At 37.6% G+C, this 8022-nt stretch overlaps 1 long non-coding RNA gene across 1 annotated transcript; it reads right to left on the minus strand.

The window, feature by feature from the left end:
- Positions 1 to 360: 360 nt before the first annotated feature.
- LOC144031743 (uncharacterized) lies at positions 361 to 3372 on the minus strand. Its single transcript, XR_013287599.1, has 3 exons — positions 3025 to 3372; positions 2793 to 2876; positions 361 to 1106 (listed from the first exon to the last, which is right to left on the minus strand). It is a non-coding gene; the product is annotated as an uncharacterized LOC144031743 (long non-coding RNA).
- Positions 3373 to 8022: the final 4650 nt, after the last annotated feature.

Genomic DNA, 8022 nt, shown 5'->3' on the forward strand with positions numbered 1-8022 from the left:
TTTCATAGCCGTCGGACAATCGTAGCGGGACAGGGATCCGTTTAACCTATGTAGGGGGCGCTAAGGAGCCATTTTTCTGTTATCATGTATGGCGACTTTAAAATATCACATTTTTCGCCAGGCCTGATGTGCGTGTAAAGTTTGGTGAGTTTTCGGTCACGTTTAGTGTCTCAAAAATGTGATCGTTTGCGGAGAATAATAATAATAATAATAACTAGAGCTGCGAGCAGCTATAAAGGGCCCTCGCAACCCGGGCCACGTTGGGGTATATGCAAGTCGGGGGACTTGCACGTTGGGGTACTGTTAAATAGACAAGGACCATGGAAAATAGAAATGCATTTGCCGTGCCTTGTGTGTAAAAAGGTGCAGTAAAAGGCCAAAAATGATGCACAATTCCCAAAATAAATTCAAAAGTGTGGACTTTCTGATGTGTGTGCAAAGTTTCATGAAAAGTCGCTCGTTTGATATTCAAAACCAGCATCTGTTTATTTGAAAACATTGCATGGCACAGAGATGGTGTGTGATCAAATAAAAAGCTTTTTGATGACTCTTAATGTGGTGTCGCTGTGCAACACATATGTATTCATGACATAGTGAAGTATTGTGACAGTTTTGTAGGGTCCAGCAAACAGTAAATGTGTGACAGTTATTCAAGAAAAAAATGTAGCTTTGAAGCAGGCTAACCAATGACATCATCTAAAGGGGAAAAAAAGCACATGAGCAAGCATAGGTATAAGTAGAGGAGAAAAAGAGATGAAAGAAGTGCGAGAGATGGAACAGGAGAGGAATGCAGCTGTTTATGTATAGCTGTTGTAACAGGACAGATTAAATAACACTTTAACCTGGGGTTAACAGCGCCCTAGGACAGATAAACTCTTTAGTGTAAAAGTTTTCTGGGACAGATGAATCCCTTGGGGTCAAAAAGTTTGGGTTAGCACATAGTCTGTCTTAGGATAATGTAACCTCCATGGATGAATTAGTCCTAGGACGCTTTGACCTGCGGGCTAAAACTTCAGGGGGGTTAACCTGTCCTGTTATATTGTGATCATCGTCTTCGTGCATGTCCTCAGTGGCTTCTTCTGTCTGTGTGGCAGCATTTGATACATCTGTAGAACAAAAAAGAATGAAGAATCATGTTAGATCTGTGAAGCTTGGTTGTCTTAGGTGTAGTTTACAGAACAGTCGTGTGCATATTTTTAGCATGGTAGTGTCTTAATACAAATGCATATTATGTAATGCACTGTATATGGATATTACAGACGTAATATTTGACGGTGATCTTATATTCATAGTTTTTGCCCGTTAATAAATAATATAGCTAGTAAGTAATAAGACACGCAAAAATGGTATAGTTGAATCCTCTGGGTCAAAAAGCAATGTTTTAGGATTGTGTGATGAAATGATGAATAAAAGTAAGGATACGACAGGTACATAAATGGTTATGTAAGTGTAAAATTTGGCATGGTGTGTCCAGATACTTGCAGGATAAGTATAAAATATTATGGTGTGTGATTGATTTTTTCTTAGTAAAAATTAGTATTGTAAAGGTCAAGTCACAGTATGTCCAAAAAATAAAAAAAATAAAAATCTATGGTATAGAAACATCATAATCAGGGGCAAAGACATAAACATAATAATAGTAATTAATAATGATAGAATTTAAATACAATCTTTTCCATGAATATGTCAGTTATTTTGAGAAGATACAGAAAAAAAAGAACTTTGAAGTGTCTATCAGTGGATGAAAGAGGGCAAGATCACAGCATAGCTACATGATATCAGTCACATTTGAAAGTAATCAAGTGTAGTATGTATTCACATTATATACATTGAGAAATTGCGGCTCAATAATCAGTCAGTGTTTTAGTTAACAGTCCAATGTTACCTTCAAGATATTCCTAACAGAAAAAAAGGAACGTGCATTAACAAAAAAATGTAAAAATGTCCATTGTCAAACATGTCATTCATTATACACAATGTGTAGGATGGGGATGCTTGCTGTGTTAGTGTTTGTGTGTCTTCCATGTCATATAGCTTACCATCACGGACAAATGCATCACATGCATCCTTTATATCCAATGCAGTCTGGAGTTCTTTCACAAGCTTGGTTTTGAAGTCTATCTGTTTTTCAAGTGCTCGATTGACTCGAGTCACATGGACTAGTTGGTTCATTTGGGAATGAAGATCAAGGCTGCGCTGGTATAAGTCGTTGCGACTGAAAGCATGATCAATGCATGCATACTGTAATGACAAAGCATTCAATGAAAATCAGTCATGTTAGATTCCATGATTCTAAATAGCAGAGGTAACGTGTTGGTGCAAAACGTTGTGGTCGTGTTGCATGTTACTCAATGGCTGTGTGTGTCAAAACGAGTTTATTTGAAAGAATATACAAATATATACACACGGACATATATATTTATACAGTATAACAGTGCCGCATGTATTGGTTTTAAGGAAAGAGTTGAAAAGCAGTGTTCAGAAAAAAGCATAAGACGCACAAAGTACCATTTCACTACATGTAATAAGTTGTCAAGTAGACATGTGAATTAAGTGGTTAAGATAGTGGCTACTGTGCAAGTAAGCTTCAATTGTCTCTAAAAGGTTAGCATATGTGTTCTACATGATATCAATGGCTAGACGTGCTCGTGGAGAAACATTACAAACAGAAAAACACACTAAAGGTGCCTTTAACAAACCTGTTAATAAATGAGAACTTAATACATATATGTATGGCATACTGTATATGATTGAGAAAGTTGTCCTGTTTAGTTTATGTATTGTATACTTACGGAAAAAAGTTGGCAATCTTTGCGTATGGAGATGATTAGAGGGTCTTTATCAAAAGAGAATTTGCTTGTTGATTTGTTCATGTTCTGTAGAAAAGCAAAGGAGTAGAAATAAATACAGTATCATACTTCATAAACATACAAGAAATTTGTAGCTGTATTAACCATTGTTGGTATTTGAAGTGATAATTTAGGAATAGAAGTGTAGTGATTGCAGAATTTATAGAGTGCTTACCTTGTATGACTTTGTAGATGGAAATGTCTTTTGTTGAAAGAGCTCTTTGTTGTCTACTATATATGCAAGGACAAGCATAAGTAGGTGTGGTTATGAAGTACTTGACCATTGAAATAAAGCAGTGGTATCAAATGTATGGACCGTGGTTTGGCTCAGGCCTGCAAAGGGGTTTAATGTGGCACAAGAGATAATCTTGTAAGGTACAAAAAATAATAATAATATAATAGGTATGCCTCTGAGTTTTCACAAATCTAGGTCAAGTCAAGTCATCTTTAGTTATTTTGCGCTTGAATCATCCAATCGGAAATTCTCCATAAAAAATGTATAGAGGGTGCGATTTATTGCAAATTGCACAAGAAATCTCTAAAAATTCATGTTAATGACAAGTCTGATGTGTGTGCAAAGTTTCACGAGTTTTCACACATGTATAGATAAAAAAAAACAAAGCAGCACTTTACTTGGCAACCAATGCATCGCTATAGCAGCAGCGTGACAAAATAAAAAGCTTTCAATAACTTTTCATCTTCAACATCTTAAGATGAATCACACCAAGTTTGGAGATGATCGGATAAACTCTGTCGGAGGAGTTCGTTAAAATAAGACCCCTATGAAATGGCCCAAAAAATGGCAACACGTTCCAAAGTAAATCAAAATGGCGGACTTCCTGTTCGGTTTAGCATATGGTTCAAAAAGAGTTTTTTGTACCTTGAGGGCTGTTACATATGTCTTCAAATATTGGTAACTCTAGGTGAAATGTACAGCCGGGAATGCTTCATTAAGTTAGAATTTTGAAACACAAAATTTGATGCCTCGCCTCTGGCGGACTTCCTGTTAGGTTTAGCATATGGCACCAACAGGCTTTTTTGTAGATCATAGTCTGTTACATATGTGTACCAATTTTCGTAGCTCTAGATTAAACGTACCACCGGCAATGCTTCGTTAAGTAAGAATTTTGAAACTGTAAATTTGATGCCCCGCCACCGTCATATAGTATGTCAAAAACTTTAGATTTTTTACCATGATGTTGTCCCAGGTGTTGAGATGGTACAGCCCAAGTTTGAAGTCAATCGGGTTAACCGTGTAGGAGAAGCGGGCAAAAGTATGACCCCTGTAAATGTGCAAAAATGGGCCAAAATTGGACATTCAAATACTCATACCTCACTTCCTGTCTATTTTAGGGTACACATATCAAAGAGGTTTTTGTTCATCTGGATGTGCTACAGGTGCCACACAATTTTCGTAGCCATAGGACAATCGTAGCGGGACAGGGATCCGTTAAACCTATGTAGGTGGCGCTACAGAGCCATTTTTCTGTTATCATGTATGGCGACTTTAAAATATCAAATTTTTCGCCAGACCCGATCTGCGTGTAAAGTTTGGTGAGTTTTCGTTCATGTTTAGTGCCTCAAAAATGTGGTTGTTTGCGGAAAAGAATAATAACAAAGAAGAAGAAGAAGAATAACTAGAGCTGCGAGCAGCTATAAAGGGCCCTCGCAACCCGGGCCACGTTGGGGTATTTGCACGTCGGGGTACTGGCATGTTGGGGTACTGTCAAATAGGAAACCATCTAAATTGTAAACGTTTTTGCCATGCTTTGTGTTTTTAAAGTTTCATGGAAAGGCCAAAAACGATGCACAATTAACAAAATAAAATCAAAATGGATTGGCACATGGCTATATAGAATACTTTTTGAATATATTCGGCATGCCTGCCAATATTCACACATCTAGCTGAATCATATAATCGGAAAGACTTCATAAAAATGTCTAGAGGGCGCTATTGAGCCATTTATTACAAATAGCACAACAAATCTCTAAATAAAATATTCATGTTCTAGACAGGTCTGGTGTGTGTGCAAAGTTTTGTGAGTTTTCACCCATATTTAGACTCTCAAAAAAGCATTTTTCTTCACAAACAATGCATGGCTACAGCAAAGGCGTGTGACAAAATAAAAAAATTCAATAACTTTTCATCTTAAATATCTTAAGATGAAACACGCCAAAGAATGAAGACGATCTGATAAGTTCTGTTGAAAATATGACCCCTATAAAAGGCCCCAAAAAATGGCTACAAATACCAAAGTAAATCAAAATGGCAGACTTCCTTTTTGATTCAGCATATGGCTTTAGAAACCTTTTTGTAAGTCTTAGGCTGGTAGGTATCCCAATTTTTACAAATCTAGCTGAATCATAAAACACAAAACATTTGCAAAAGCTTCATAAAAATGTCTAGAGGGCGCTATTGAACCATTTATTGCAAATTGAATAAGAAATCTCTAAAATATTCATGCTGATGACAAGCCTGATGTGTGTGTAAAGTTTCATGAGTTTTTGCACATGTTTAGACCAAAAAAAAAAAGTAACATTTTACTTGGCAAACAATGCATCGCCATGACAACGGCGTGCGACAAAATAAATAACTTTCGATAACTTTGCATCTTAAACATCTTAAGATGAAGCACACCAAGTTTAAAGACAGTCGGATAAATTTTGTAGGAGGAGTTCGTTAAAATATGACCCCTAAAAAAGGCCACAAAAAATGGCTACAAATCCCAACGTAAATCAAAATGGTGGACTTCCTGATTGGTTTAGCATATTGCTCCAAGAGACTTTTTTTGTACATCCTGAGCTCTTATGTTTGCCTGCAAATTATCATAGCTTTAGGTGTTTAATCAAAACGCAAAATATGGTGTGCAATTCCCATGCATTGCTATGGCAACAGCGTGTGACAAAATAAAAAACTTTCGATTACTTTGCATCTTAAACATCTTAAGATGAAACATACCAAGTTTGAAGACAGTCGGATAAATTTTGTAGGAGGGGTTCGTTAAAATATGACCCCTGAAAAAGGCCACAAAAAATGGCAACAAATCCCATCATAAATCAAAATGGCGGACTTCCTGTTTGGTTTAGCCCATGGTTCCAAGAGACTTTTTTGTACATCGTGGGCTCTTATGTATGCCTGCAAATTATCATAGCGCTAGGTGAAACGTACAACCGGGAATGCTTAGTTAAAGAGGAGTTTTTTAGCTCAAAATGTGATGCCGGCCCCTGGGGGACTTCCTGTTGCGTTTAGCACATGGCACCAAGAGACATTTTTGTAGATCCTGGGCTGTTACATATGTCTACAATTTTTCGTCACTCTAGCTGCTTCGTACAACTGGGAATGCTTCATTAAGAAGGATTTTTTTCCTTTGCAAAAAGTGCATGCCACGATAACAGCATGTGACGAAATAAAAAACTTTCAATAACTTTTCATTTTCAACATCTTAAGATGAATCACACCAAGTTTGAAGATGATCGGATAAACTCTGTAGGAGGAGTTTGTTAAAATATGACCCCTATGAAATGGCCAAAAAAAATGGCAACACATTCCAAAGTAAATCAAAATGGCGGACGTCCTGTTAGGTTTAGCATATGGTTCAAAAAGAGTTTTTTGTAAATCGAGGGCTGTTATATACCTCTACAAATTTTGGTAACTCTAGGTGAAACGTACAGCCGGGTATGCTTTGTTAAAGAGGAGTTTTTTTTAGCTCAAAATGTGATGCCCGGCCCCTGGGGGACTTCCTGTTGGGTTTAGCACAGGGCACCAGGAGACTTTTTTGTACATCTTGGGCTGTTACATATGTCTACAAATTTTCGTAGCTCTAGCTGCTTCGTACAACTGGCAATGCTTCTTTAAGGATATTTTTTTTCCTTTGCAAACAGTGCATGCCATGACAACAGCGTGCGACGAAATACAAAGCTTTCAATAACTTTTCATCTTCAACATCTTAAGATGAATCACACCAAGTTTGAAGATGATCGGATAAACACTGTAGGAGGAGTTCGTTAAAATAAGACTCCAATGAAATGGCCAAAAAAATGGCAACACGTTCCAAAATAAATCAAAATGGTGGACTTCCTGTTAGGTTTAGCATATGGTTCAAAAAGAGTTTTTTGTAGGTCATAGCCTGTTACATATGTGTACCAATTTTCGGAGCTCTAGATTAAACGTACAACCGGCAATGCCTCGTGAAGTAAGAATTTTTAAACTCTAAATTTGATGCGCCGCCGCCGTCATATAGTATATCAAAAACTTTTCATTTTTCACAATGATGTTGTCCCAGGTGTTGAGATGGTACATCCCAAGTTTGAAGTCAATCGGGTTAACCGTGTAGGAGAAGCGGGCAAAAGTATGACCCCTGTAAATGTGCAAAAATTGGCAAAAATTGGACATTTAAATACTCATACCTCACTTTCTGTCTATTTTAGGGTACACACTTCAAAGAGGTTTTTGTTCATTGGGATGTGCTACAGGTGCCACACAATTTTCATAGCCGTCGGACAATCGTAGCGGGACAGGGATCCGTTTAACCTATGTAGGGGGCGCTAAGGAGCCATTTTTCTGTTATCATGTATGGCGACTTTAAAATATCAAATTTTTCGCCAGGCCTGATGTGCGTGTAAAGTTTGGTGAGTTTTCGGTCACGTTTAGTGTCTCAAAAATGCGATTGTTTGCGGAGAAGAATAATAATAAGAATAACTAGAGCTGCGAGCAGCTATAAAGGGCCCTCGCAACCTGGGTCACGTTGGGGTACTTGCACGTCGGGGTACTGGCACGTTGGGGTACTGTCAAATCGGACAAGGACCATCTAAAATGTTTTTGACAAGCTTTGTGAGTGCAAAAGGCCAAAGATGGTGTGCAATTCCCAAAATAAATTCAAAATGGCGGACTTCCTTTTAGGTTTAGCATACGGCTACGGAATACTTTTTGTAGGTCTTAAGCTAATAGGTATGCCTCCCAGTTTTCACAAATCTATGTCAAGTCATCTTTAGTTGTGTATCGCTTGAATCATACAATTGGAAATGCTCCATAAAAATGCATAGAGGACGCTATTGAGCACAACGTTGGGTTACTTGCACGTCAGGTTACTGGCACGTTGGGGTACTGTTACATGGAACAAGGACCATTTAAAATGTTAGTTTTTTCCATGCCTTGTTTGTGCAAAGTTGAATG

This window comes from Festucalex cinctus, chromosome 12 (genome assembly GCF_051991245.1).
Source record: "Festucalex cinctus isolate MCC-2025b chromosome 12, RoL_Fcin_1.0, whole genome shotgun sequence".
Lineage (NCBI taxonomy): Eukaryota > Metazoa > Chordata > Actinopteri > Syngnathiformes > Syngnathidae > Festucalex > Festucalex cinctus.